The sequence below is a fragment of the Poecilia mexicana genome, unplaced genomic scaffold (genome assembly GCF_051168715.1).
Source record: "Poecilia mexicana isolate PSO_F unplaced genomic scaffold, ASM5116871v1 scaffold_12, whole genome shotgun sequence".
NCBI classification, from domain to species: Eukaryota; Metazoa; Chordata; class Actinopteri; order Cyprinodontiformes; family Poeciliidae; genus Poecilia; species Poecilia mexicana.
The window spans coordinates 6505324-6520054 of record NW_028263381.1 but is presented as its reverse complement, the minus strand read 5'-3'; positions in this window follow the sequence as shown (position 1 = coordinate 6520054).

Sequence of the window (14731 nt, the reverse complement as noted above, 5' to 3'; positions counted from 1 at the left end):
TTTGTCACTCTGACTGTGTGGCGAACTGATCTTGGTATGCGTGCTGAAACAACTTTTATAAGTATGGCATCATCCAGGACGCTTCGCAGCATCTGCAATCTGGCAACTATTTCTTTTCTTTTTTTTTTTTTTTTTTTTGTATTTTCCTTTTTTATTTTAGTTTTCCTGTATTTTTTTGTTTTCCTCATATATTTTGCCTTTAATTTCTTTTTTCAGTTTTTTTGTTATATTTCTCCATTCTTATATTTTTTTCTTTACATTTTCAGTTTTTACTTGTATTTTCTCTTTCTTCTTTTCTCCTACCTTTTAATTTTTCTGCATTTTTTCCTCATATTTTCCTTTTTTCTTGTACTTTTTAATTTTTTCTGTTATATTTCTCTATTCTTTTCTCTTTTTCTTCAGATCTTCAGGCTTTGTTTCTATATATTTTCTTCTTCTCTTCTGTCTTATTTTGTTACGTTGCTCTGCACACTGAGTTCCCCTTTTTGGGATAAATAAAGTTGCTTATTCAATAACTTGAACTGCCTCTTTACCTGGATTGTTGTTTATAAACGACTAAAATAATGACTCGTATATTTTTTTTGTTCTAAACTTAGTTTTACTGCTGACGGTTGGCCAGTGTTTGGTCTTTTATTAGTGGGCCTACCATGACTGAATGCTCGATCTGGCACTCGCTGCGCACAAAGAGCTATTTTCTGAGCAATAACAAAGAGCCTACGTGCTGAGGCACCATGGGAACTTTCTACTTCAGGGATGCAGGTGAGCACACACCTTCCAGGGTTACAGCTCAGATGGGACATGTTAGACTGGAGGATGTGAACCATCATGGGGGTTTTTCAGAGTACGCTCCTCTTTACATCCATTTTTTTTTTTTATGCAAAAGCTTGTGTAACAAAGACCAAAAGTGGGAAGGGTGTGTTTCTTTAAAGAACTCTTTTCATTCTTTGAAATCAAGACTTGGCCACGCAACAAGCTACGTTCTGCAGCTCCAAGCATTCCAGATTTGTCCCAGAGAAGATGCAGGATGGAAGCGAGCCGAAGCCGAGCGGCGCTTCCTCTTTTGGGGGAAACAGGAAAAGACTGGAGGAGCGAGATTTGGCAGGCTGCACCCTTGGAACAATAAAAATCTCACCCTGACAGGAAAAGGATCTGCGTCAGAGAGGACCTGACAGATTTTACTAAAGGGCAGTAGCTGTGACCCTGGTTGGGGCATGAACAGGAGGGCAAATGTAACCCCGCAATAAATCTGGGAAAAGGTAAAATATGCAAAATGTGCGGGACGGACAGATTACAGTGTGGCTCTGCTGCACTTCAAGGTGAAAATATGTGTTTGCTGACTGGCGATATCTTTATTTTTTAGTCTGATTGTGCTGCACAAAAGCAACATAGTTATCCAGTTCACCTCACTTAAGACGGAGAATGCAATTCTGGGCCTCATTTGCTAATTTAGATTTAGATTGGATTGCATATTTAGCATTGTTGTTATATTGCTGGAAGGTGAACATCCACGTCTCAAAGTCTTTTGGTTTCTTTAGAAAAACATCTCAGAGCATAGACCTGCCTCTGCCATATTTCGTTCAAGAATTGCTCTTATTTTTACGCTTGTTCTACGCGTCACTTCGTTCAGAGTCTGGAGCCTCAGCTTTGAGAAACCACTGCCTGATGGAGGAGGTGTAGATTCAGTTGAAAGTTTCACATTTAAAGCTTTTTAAAAGTTTAAAACTTCTCTTTCTGCTCGCTGATTGGCCGGGTTGAAGTTCTGCTGCAGAAATCGAAGTCTGCGGGAGAAATCCCAGACGGAGCTGTGAACAGAGATTAGAATCTCGAGGAAGGCAAAACCCAGGCTAATGGCAGACTACAAACAGGACTTGCTTTGAGGTTTATTCTCCAATATCTTCGTTCTTGCCTTTACCTGTTCTGTAAATCAGCGTGGCAACTGATGCAGAAATACATAATCTGTAATACCTTGCCAATAGTTACATTAATAGGGAATAAACTTTGAAGCTGCTAACAACTGGCTGCAGTTCATTTGGGAAGCACAACTCACTATCAGCAATGCTCTAATATTCTGCTTTACACTTTTCCTGTCATCACAAAAAGTTAATGTTTTGTTGAAGAACTCATGATCATCGGACCAGTTGAACATACTTATCTTAATTTGATATGAATTTCTATACGAACATCTTGAGTTTGTTGAATTAGAAGCTAAATGTGTTCAGCTATAAGCTACAGGGTTCTTTTTTCCCTCTCCTTGAGAGAATCAGAGATCCAGCCTGCGTCTCTGCTCCTTTTGTGAAGCTGAGCAGCCAAACAGGACATCCTGCCCTCCAGGCCCTGCCACCACCACCACCACCATGTCTTCCTCAAGCTGGAGCCGTGCACTCCTGCAGATCCATCCTGGACATAACCAGAGTGGTCCCGGCGCTTCCTGCGCTCCGGCAGCCAGGATGTGGCTGAAGAGACACAGGCTTAATCTTGTCGACTTGGAACCGATCTGAACATTCACTGGTACTTTTCACAGCACTCAAAAGTCCGTCCGTCATTAAAGATACGAACTCATGGAAAGCTCCGAGTGTCATTTTGTTGCATTTTCTTAATGAAATAAAAAATATATATATAAAAGAGCTCCACATTTCACGAATTCCTTGCAATCAAGTTCACATTTCTCTTTTATTTGTGTAGTTTTGTGTTTGTATGTGAAATTGACAGTGGCAGCTTTTGATATGGGCTCTTTGCCTAGGGTGGCATAGCCTTGGGGGTGCTCCAATAAAGTTTTCTGTCCTTCTGTAGATTTCCTATACTGTCTCCAAGTGTTAGGGACACTTGGAGACAGTAACATGTGCATAACATTATGCTGATGTTATGCATAAGCATAAGCATTTTCCATGGTTAGTTAAAGCTGGTATCTGATGTGCATCGTCTAATTTGGAGCTTCAATATAATTACTATCTCACAGTTTTTCTTAGGGAGTCATCTTTACCTCAATACCTGACTGACTGGTCAAACTTGAACTGAATTATTATAACAATTCATAGAGATTCTTCATCATTATCACAGTTTGTGACTTAGAAAAAAATCACACAAATCTTTGTGTGTTTTTTAGATGTGAAAACACACAAGGATGGATTTTTAATGCTTTAGCAGAACGTCGGGAACGCCTCAATCTGTTGTTGAGTTGTCCAGGGTGCCACTCAAACAAGAGCCTCCCCTGGCAGGGGGCTGGGGGAGGACATGCCTCCTCATTGTGTTTCTAAGACAACCCCGTAGAGCCTGTCTTTTGGAAGCGCTGCTAGAAAAAAACGTCTTGATGATCTCCTTTTGTCTGAAGCCTCAAAAAGAGGTCACTGCTCTTCAGTTTAGGCTTTGACCGGTCACTTCGGCGCACAAACAAAAACTCACCAGTTCACTTGACTTTCTGAATGACATTCTGTACCGTGATGATGTAAAAAAAAAGAGAGAGAAAATGCTAGGTTCTTCATGTCTTTCCTCAAGAAAGTTATTTCAGAATATTTAAAGAGATTTTCTCACAAACTTGCTAACAGGTTAGAGAGACAGCTTGACCTTATTCAGTTTGACAATAGTATAACTGTTATATATATTATATATTATAGCAAAATATATATTCTTAAATTATATTTTTTTATAGTGTTTCATCTTCATGTGACTTGAAATAATAAACTCTGTGCTAAATCCTGGGAAAATATGAATCAGCAAAATTCATTCTGTGTTTATTTTCTTAATTTGACGTTAGACAGTTAAATGATGGGCAGACTGAATTAAAAATTGTAATTTTATATGAACAAATGTTGGATTAATTGGAGTTTAAAACTAAACCATGCTTTAATATATACATCATCAGTTGCCCCACTTTTCCCTTTTAGTCCATTTTATTTTCTATTTCTATCATTATTATTGTACTTTATAGAATTGCACTTGTACTATATGCACTATATGATGACACCCAAATATAACCTAGTTGTTATGACTATAAATATTGCATTGAATTAAATCACTTAAAAACCCTCAGATGTCAAAATTAACTGCATTTACAGCAATAAACTGCAAACATATATATAAACACTGGCAGTGAAATACTTAACTGATGTTAAAAATGTTAAATGTGGTATGAACAAATGCAGTGATCTCACTGAAAAGGTCACGCATCATTTGTTAGCAACAAACGGCCACTCTGTTCAACAGATCACTTTAAAAAAAATCCATCTCCAACGTTACACAATTGGCCATATTGTGTAAAATTAATAAATGGAGCTCTTTGAACAGAAACACCCAACTGGACTGAACAAGTGTGAGTAAAATGAAGAATGACAGACAAGTGGAATTGCCTCAGTGATTAGCTGGAGATACCAATGAGACACGTTTAAAATAGAAGAAATCCATGAGGCAGATCGACTCAAAAAGCAAAAATGACTCTAATGCTAATATTTTGTCCAATATGGCCAAAGAGCAGCAGTGCTCCAACTTCAAAGCACTCTGGGACAAAAATGCTAAGCTGAAAGTACTCTGACATAAGGTTTTATTGATAAATGGGACATAATTTTATAGTAAATAGTTTGTTTTTTACTTTGATATTTTAATAAAACAAGCAGAAAAGAATAAATTATTGCATATCTGAAAAGGGGTGTTAGGTGTTTGCCTTCATAAAAGAAAGCCCTACAATCTCCTTACCTTTTGAGTCTTATATTTTGTTAGTCTACAAATAGTTTTTAGTTTATCTCCACCAACAAAAAGATAACTTTTTTTAGCCACATTTAATTAATGAGTGTGTTCAAGTCCATGTTTTACATAAAAAGCTGGTGAATCTTTGTAGACTTACTATCACACTGAAGTAAAATGACAAAAATATGGTCAGTAAATTAAAATACGTAGTGTTGTGGCTTTTATCTTCCAATTAAAAGTTCACAGATTCCTTATTAGAAATCACATCCTTCAAAATGTGCAAAAGGTGTGTGTGCTACATTCAACGGAGGGGAAAATTTGTTGCATTCGTGAACTGCTGACAGCACAAAATAATTCCAAGTGTCACAAACCCTCCGCTGGCCACCCTCTGAACACCCCTTGGTTTCAAGACAATGTGAGTGTGTTTGCACCTAGATTTTAAGAATTTTTGCTGTTGCATAATATCAAAAACAACCGAGGTAAAAGCCGACTCGCTTTCAGCCGCAAACGGCTGAATTTAGTCTCCACGTTCTCCACCAGACCACATGTATGCCTGGATCAGCGAAGCAATCCACTTCCTGGTCAGAGTGATGGATGAACTTTCCCGCTGTGTTTACGCTGACTTAAAACTACTTGAGCAGATGACCATGATACCTTCAGACGCCTAGGAACTGTACCAAGGATGCGCAGTTATGCATGAGGAGCGAAACTCTGCTACTGGGTGAACTAAAGATCTATTTTTTCATCCACATCCATTCAACTACAATGAAAAAAAATTTCCTTTGAACCATTTTTACTTCATAATTATTCAAATCAGAATAATAGAGTGAGCAAAAGTAATTTTTTAAAGTTGGTTGAATGAATTTTTTTCCCATTTTCATTTTAACTGAGTTTGTTGTGAAAATGCTAAATGCTCTTCGATTAAAGTGAATCTAACGTTTCTTGTCTAAGATATACAACCAAAGCATGCTAAATTAAAAGAATTATTATCAGCAACACTTTGTACATTTTGGTACTTTCTTGTACGGTATAATGCTATTTAATGAAAGGACAGATACAACCACATTATTTCTTCTTTTTTTTTCAGACAGACGAGACGTTGCCTGCAGATCCGGTCAGCTGCGCGAAAGGCCTGCATGATGAATGGTGATGACAGTCCATGTCTCAGCTGAAGGGCCGTACACAAGAATGATTTGTTTAAAGAAGAAAGGAAAGTTTGACTTTCGGTGTTCCCTGATGAAAACCGAGGGTGGCCCGACTCCGCGACCGGCGCCAACAATAGCGACGACTGGAGAGAGTTTAACTGAGTTGGATTTATGACTTCTTGACAAAATCTGACATATTTAGTTATTTATCAGGAGGAAATTAATTACGCTCACTGGTTGTGAGTTGTTTTTTTCTTTGTTTTTTATTGTGCAACATCGCTGTTAAAGTGTTTATCCCTGTGGATAATTCTGCTTTTAGTGTTATTTTGTCACAGTGAAATATTTCAGATCATTTAATACATTTTAACAACAGACATACAGTTCTGGAAAAAATTAAGAGACCACTTAAAATAATCAGCTTCTCTGATTTTACTTTTTATAGTGTTTTTATAGTGTCTGTTTGAGTCAAATGAACAATGTTCTGTTATTCAATGAACTATTGACAACATTTTTCCAAAGTTCCAATCCAAATTTTAGTATGTATTTGCATAAAATTAGAATAATCAGATCAAATCAGGGCTAGGAAGAGTTCAGACATCAATATTTGGTGGTGTAACCAGGAGGATTTCAATGGCTGTTCAGTTCAGTGGTCTCTTCATCATTTTTTCTAGAGCTGTATATAACATGAGTAAACACGTCCGTCTCTCTGGAAAGGGTTGCAAACTCGTTCCTCAGTCTTTCTGTTGCAGGGGAACCACAGTGAGAGTCATCATCCAAACTGGGGACGGTCGGAGGACATTCCAAGGAGTGGCCTTGAGCACATCGACGAGTCGTCCAACGAGGTCCCAAAGCAACCCACACAATTTGAGAAACCTTCGATTCATGATCTATAGCAAAACCAGAACTTTCCAGTCAAGTAAAGACAATTTGTGTTATCAGGCATTACTTTTGAATTAAAGGGAGCAGTCGTTCATAAAACATTTTAATTTGCACAGGACGACATTTTGCCTCCTCTAAGATTATGACTTCTTGTGTTTGGCTCGTCTGCAACACAGTGCCGCTCTTTCCGTCTGCTCGTAGCTTTACTGATGTTGATGTTAGTCGCACGGCTTGCCCAGCGAACGGCTTTATAATGAGCGCAGACCTGTTTCAATTTACAGGAGCTGGCAGAAAACCACAGGGAGAATACCAGCCTGGTGTCGTTACCTCCCGATGATGGGTTCATTAAAAAGGTATCGTGCTCCGTAACTAAGCACAGATGGCGTAGAGGCAGTGCGTTATATCAGATAAAGACTCTGGAGGGTATTTATGTCGAACCACGGCGGAACCCCGGGAACCCTCTGCAGCAGTCTCAACATTACAGCCATTTGATCTCGGGCCTGCGCGTCTTTGGTTTTTACATACCGTCCAGAGCGCCGCTGTCCATGCCGCCGGTTCAGCATGAGTGCAATCATTCACTCTAGCGGTGGAGAGCCAGTGGAGACAAATCCGAACCGGCGCTTCTTTACATTGTGCCTGTTGAGCTTTAGAGCACCATGTGGGACATCCATTAATGTCTCATATTAAACCTTCTCGTATTAAACGTGTAGAAGTAGAATCGCCTCTTGAACTCTGGAGCCCAGCATGCGCAGCAGAGAAATCCCTACCAAATCAAGACAAATAGGCTTCCCTTATGGCTTCTTTATGAGGCCTTTATGAAACGTTGCACTCTCATAACCCGCCTTAGACAGTGGCAAAGGGAGCAGAGGGAGCCCCCACAAAGTGTGAGTGAAAATCTCCAGTTGCGCAGTACTGATGGCAACGACGGCTTCTGGAGATAAAATGTCTTCCTCGCCACATGTTGAGTGTGGCCTATTTTGAGCATAGTCCTGTTCCCCCCCTCTATTATCTCTGCTCTACTGATGAAAACCGTCTCTGTCAAGAGAATGCACCACTTCTAAGTGTCACAAATACTCTTACAAGCTTTAACTGAAATATATGTCTGACTCTATAAAACCTATTAGTTATGTAGCTGTACAGACACACAGACAAACGGTCATCAAATAAGTCCGGTTTGCATCCATCCGATGATTTTCCTGATTGATTTTGGGAAATACAAACAAGCCAGTCTGTAGGTGATGGTGGGTGCAAACAGATGGCTTTCCAATGCTGATGAAGCACTGTGTAGAGTAGTTTAGCTACATGAAGACAATCTAGAGGGCTAACAAAGAGAAGAGACACGCTGCAAGCCGAATCTTCCATCATCTTAAGAACAATCCTTTAAAACAAATGGCAATTTTTAAGAATAAATTTGTTTGTTGTTGTTTGTACGGAGCTAAATTGGGGTCATGAAGTTTGTTCAAAATAATTTTTTTTTAACAAAAACAAAAACCTCGAGCTGAAAAGAATCTTGAATCTGAAAAGTAGTTGCAAATCTTTATTTTCAGTTTTATTTTTTATTTTTTTCAGTTTCAAAATGTGTCTTCAGTTTCAAATTTTCTTTTTCAGTTTCGACCTTTTTTGTTTGTTTGTCTTTTTTTGACAGTTTCATCTCAATCTGATCGGAATGAGCCGTTCAGATTCTTTTCTTGGGAACAAACTTTATGGCCCCAATTTACTGCCATATGCTTTTTACACATTTTCTGTACCCTTTTCTTGTTTTTTTTTTGTTTCTGGTATAACATGTTGATGTTATAAACAGACACCTTAAGAAGAAACACTTTTTTTAAAGTAAATTTTCCAAAAACGTTAAGGGAAACGTAGTGAAACAGCTCAAAACTGATTTGTGGAAAGCGTAAATATTCAAGGATTTTTCCTTAGAGCTCAACTAAAATATATATTTTTTTAAAACTACAGGTTTAGGAGTTGAAATACCAAGGCACAGTGCTATTTATCATGCTGTTTCCTGCCTTTTGCAAAACTATTTATCTTCATGGGTGTTACCGTACACGCAAGAGTGGGTTGAGAGCCTATGAACAATAGCCAAAGTTCACTTCTGGGGGTACAAAGAGGGACAATTCTAGCTAAAGTATATAAATATTTGAAACCCCCTCTAAAAATGCCTACCGCTGCATTTTTTAATAGTTCAAACACCAAACACACCATAATATGCACATTGGAAACCATCTTGGCACCACTGCTGAACCTAAACTCTACAGTCTTCCTGATTTCCAACCAGATAAATTAGTTTCTCCGCCTAGCAAAGCTGCTACTTCCCTCAGCAACATTTTTTTTTAGTGGTGTCATCTTAATTTACCAAATGACAGGCTGCTAAAGCTTTTAGCCATGCTGCGTGTTTCCACTGGACCAGGATACTGTAGCACTGCATGTTACCTGGAACGTGTGGAAACCAAATTTATCAACTCAGCTGCCAAATGTGAACTCACAATTTAGCGCAGAGCTAGCTGTCTTCTCACCTGACTCTTGCAGGGAGAACAAATGTCCAATACGTCAAACTATTCCCGTGATGATGGATGTGTGGAAGCAGACCCTCTTCCCCTGGGAATAAAAATATTACAATACTTTACTCTGGGGAATCTCTGCACTATTCCCCCTCTTTTACACTACTGTGATTGCCTCTCAAAGAGCCAGAGAGAGAAAACAAAAACTCCTCGACTCCCACTCTTTCGTTTCAAGCTGGCATACACAGTGGGGTTGACGATGGTAAGCACACACTGGTGCGTATCGAGGGGTTTTAATGTCCAAAAATAGTGGGAACTAATGCACCCATTCCTGCCAAACTGGATTTGGAAGGGGGGAAAAAAAAGAAAAGGATTTAGTGTATTTCAGTTGAAATCCCTCTGCTGCTGACTGCAGTTTCCTGGAGAGTCATTAGAGGGACTTCGGAGTGGAGATGGGGGGAAGTTCTGGAGAAAAGAGGTGGATTTCCGCTTGTCTGTGTTTGCAGAGCTGGGCATCGCTGACAGTTCCCGGGAGACAGATGCCCGTCAGCTAATAATAGCCTGCGGACCCGCTGTAGGTGAGGACAGCATGACTGATGGCCCAGCGTCACCATGACACAGTCAGATGGAGGTGCTGGAATGAGCCGATCGGCTGAACCGAAGGCGGTTTGTCGTTGGTTTGTCGTTGGTGCGAAAGAGTGTGTACAAGCAGGCAAATTTATGCCCACAAGTACACACACTTCCTTTTTAAGGACGAGGACTTATGTTGGAACGAGAGGGGTTTTGGTGCGTCTCTGGATGGCGGCCATGAGACACATCCACAAGGACAAACCTGCCACAGGATGTGAAACGGGCGTGGCACCCCTGTTTTCTCCGTCTCCCACAAACCCTTTGGTATACACACGCAAGATGCTCAACGGTGCTCTAGAAGTGGGTACTTCTGCTAATTAAAAAAAAACAAAACTACACATTTACTATGAATACATTTAGCCAGTGAATCTTGTACGTTTTAATAATTCGCACAAACGTATCCCAACAGGTTTCCCTCCCCGTCGCTCCTCTACGCAGAGGTTAATGGTGTTGTTTTGAATTCCTTCACCTCTTCAACAGGAACTACATTCCAAGCCTTGAAAATAGCGGCTCAAACAAAGACGGGAAGTGATGTGAGAGCACTTCCCATCGACTCCCTTCTGAATTTATCTCGGCGCTGCAGGCCCGTTCGCCCCACGCCTCCCGCTTGGCCCCACCCGAGAGAAAAGGACAAAAAAAAAAAAAAAGTGCACATCTGCACCTTCAACCTTTTATACGAATGCATCCGCTTGGTTGACCTCACCGTTTTTGACACAAAGCAAAGCGAAAACCTTGCGATTGTTGACTCGTCTTTGATGTTCTTGATCTGAGCCTTCGCTCTTTCCGTCAGTCAGAACCAGTTTGGGTTGCTGATTCTCGACCCGGACTTTACATTTCTCTATGTGACCCACCCCCGATGTAAATGTAGATGAATTGGCGGTGAAGAGTGCAGGTTACATTTGTACCGTGTTTCAGGGTGGATTTTTTTTTTTTTTCTGATGCAAACCTTCTGTGACCTTTGACTTCTGATTAATATGGCATTCTGCTGCAGGGAAAGCAAACATCCATAAGGGCTGGTAGAGTGTGTTTTACTTGTGTGTCCATCATAATTCATTCAGTGATGACAAATGTGAGCCACTTTTTTTAGGTAAACACGGGCATAAAACAACAAACACAAGATGGCATTGTGTTGTGTTGTGCTGCTTAAAGCTGCAGTATGTAACTTTAAAAAAAATTACTTTTGACAAATTTGTTTAAAATGTCATTATGTGGTGACAGTATGGTATGAAACAGATAATTTGAGAAAAAAAATCAAGCTTATCTGCCTTCCCCCAGTGCTAACTAGAAGCAACCAATCAGAGGGAGGAGGAGGGCCTTAGCGTTGCCAATCACCCTAACCCCCTCACTCTCTGCTGTGATACGGCTTCTTCCTGATGGAAGAGGCAAATAAATGACTTTTCTGTAACGGTAAGTTGTTTCTCCACTGTTAGCACATTAAGCAGTGCATACAAGAGCATGATTGGCAGCGTCAAGACCCTCCTCCTGGTTCTTATTGGTTGTTTTTCAGATGCCAATAGTAGCTCAGAGAGGAGGTGGAGCAGCTCAATCTTTTTACAGATTATCTGTCTCATACAGTATTATACCATCACGACAGTTTTAACAAATATGTAAAAAAAATTTTTTTTACAAAAGTTACATACCACAGGTTCAACTTAACACAATTTCTAATATGGAACATATGTATTACAATAGGACTTTGTTTATTGGAGATGGAGATAGGCTACTGTTTACAATGAGGTGGAAGCTAAGGGTCAAAAATGCAAGCGTGTTCAATAGGATGCAAAAATCACAGCGCCATATAGTGGCCTGGCATGACAACTACAGCTGTCATGTCATGGTGGTGTCGTCTAAACGTGGAACTTCTCCCCAGTCGACGTCTGAAAACATCTACAGTGTAGATGAACTAGTAAATCAAGAACTTAGCCTTATTTTTTTCTTTGGCTCAACTCTTTCTTGACCACAATAGAAATGCCTGGGTTGCTGCAGACAAAGCCATCATCCGGTGTTATGCTAGGTGTTACAAAAAATTTATGCTGCATATTACCTCTGGTATGGATTCCTCATGTTGAAACACAGTACCTCCATACTTTCGGGATGCTTTTCTTCAGCAGGGACAGTGAAGCTGGTCAGAGCTGATGGAAAAATACATGGAACTAAACATGGGGCGTCGCCTGGAAGAAAGAAAATGTCTAATCCATTGTATAAAATCCCTCCAAGATACATTTATGCTTGTGGTTGCTTTGCAAAATACTTTGTATTTACTGCAGATTAACAGCATACGCACAAAACGAACCACTAACCAGGTCTGGACAGTAGCATGAGACTTTTACTGTTGATGTAATAGTCCTGCAGGCAACATTAGAACAGGAAAAAAAAAAAGGGAGCGGGAGACAGGAAGCGTCATTTAGTCAGTAGTTCAATCTGCAGGAGCAGATCTTCCGGTCCACCGTTGCTTCCCTGTGTTAACACTACAATAATACATGAGTCACATTGCAGGCTGATAGATGAGGAGATGAACAGGAGGAAAGGGTGGACTGCGTGTGTGTGAGCGTGTGTGTGTGTGTGTGTGTGTGTGAGGGGGGGAGGGTGTCTAACAAAAGCAAAGCTGTGAAGGAAAAGTAGAGCTAGAAATCTATCATATGGAAGAGCAGGGTGGTCTGTTTAGGAAGAAACGCCGCCTGACGATGTCGCTGGTCAGCTTACAGTGAAGAAGTGTCCAATAGATAACTTTCTGTTTGAATCTCTGCAGGGTGAAGCTGTTGTACGTCGGATCGTGTATGCAGCCTGCGGCGCAGAGGCCTCAAGAAGAGGGGAGAAGTGATGAGCATGACACTTTGTATTTCACCAGAATATATGTGGACTGGCAACTGATTGATTGTCTTTCAAATAAATCGAGGAAAATAAACCCAGTCGGGTTTCCACTGTGTTCTATGTTTGGAGATTTAAAGACATGAAACAAGCCTGACGACCGATTCATGCCTGAACGCCAATAGAGATTTTCAAATGTAATGAAAACACAGCTAGCCATGATCAGCTATAGCAAGTTGTTCAGTGCTTGAAGCAGCATAGCAGTCCCACTCTATCACGCTACACCACGATGACTGACTGTAGATATAATGATATTTTCTCTGCAATGCTGTACGAGATGTAGCAGGAACATTAAGAACTTTCTAATTTAGCTTCTTCACTCCATCAAGTATTTCCTTGCTGTGGGGGTCATCTTGATATTTTTCAGCTAATGTGGGATAGGCCTTAGCGTTCTTTTTAGTCAACACTATGTTTTATCTTGGAACACTCCCATTTTGCCCTGGACGCAAATCTTGCATCTAAGACGCAAGGTTTGTTCTTGCTTCCTGGATGAGCCATCAGTGCTCTCTTGGAGTAATTTTGGTAGGGAAGCTATTTCTGGAAAGGTCAGTGTAGTAACTTGTCTTCAGTTGTGGATAAAATCCCCTTATCGTAGTTCAGTAGAGTCCCATTGCCTTAGATTTCATCAGTGTCTAAATTTGTGCTTTACCATGATCACGATCCCCGTCTTGGCAGAAATTCTTGTTTGAATTTGACAACTGGCTGGGATGGGGGGAGGTTAGCTAGGAGGACAAACATCCACACACACACACCTCCTTGCACAGATGGTGCGTGACCATTGATCACCAGAGTCACCGGCGGCTCTTATCAGCGTCCTGTTCCATCGGCTGTCCGCACTGATTCACTTTCGCAGTCTAATCGGCTCACAGTGTTTATCTCAAACTCGTGTTTACAAACTCAGAGTGTGAGTGGGCGAGTGCAGGAGAGAGGGAGGTCAAAGGGCAACAGCGGCAGAGTAAATGAGTAGCAAAGTAGAAAAGGCTACAGATGGCTTCAGCAACCTCTGGCTCTCCATCTTCGTCAGGAGACTGAGACACAGCTGAGGCGGTTTTTGTGTCAGCGTTATCTTTGTGTATGCATTTGTTTCTGCTGTTATCTTAATTAATCTTTTCATATTTCAGATTACCTTTTAAATTTTGTCTGAAAATGTTAAATTATACATTTATTCTCCATTCCTTATGTTAGAACTACTTGGGATTTTCCTTAATAATTAAAAAAAAATACTAATAATTTAAATGTATTAGTCTATGAGACAAACACCCAAAACTAGACTTAAGCCCTTCCTCTTTGATAAAACTCATACTTAAGAGTTGCACATAAAGGAAGATTTTCCTAACTCTGCTATATTCTGCTTCTACTCTCCAATTTTGCATTTTTTTTGCTGTTGTTTTAGTGTTTAACTTTAATAACAGGCTGAGAGTTTTCCAGTTTAGCTCTCTTCCAACGAATCTGTCTGTACAAATTCACATTTCTCCAGTCAAAACGTTTTCTGAGGTTCAACAACACGCTTGAAGAAAAAGGTAAGTCAAAAATCATCTACATTCTAAACTTAGAAGACTTACTTTAATGTTCTTAGCATATTACTGATTATTGATTTTATTTGCTGTAGATAATTCACATACCATAAATCTTAAAGAAAACTACCTAATACCTTTAAAAAGGACAGAGATGAAAGAGATCAAAGACAGGAAAATAAACTCTGCAGGTTTAAGTCAGAATGTCTGTGGAAGAACTGTCTTTGACTGATATCCTAACGTAAATATCAATACGTTGAATTTCTGTAGATATTTTTTCCAGAAGACAGAGTTTAGGATTACATCATGCTTTAGTTGGAAACCTGTTCTCACTAGCTAAAAACAGCTAGCAGTTGAAGACAAAGATTTGTCTTTAAATTTGTCCACATAAACAGCACATAGTTGGGACATTTCCATCTTTAAGGCAAATGTATTGAGACATAAATTACAATACTAATCAATACCTTGTTACATTTACTTAAAACATCAAAGCAAGTAAGCTAGACAGTGATACATG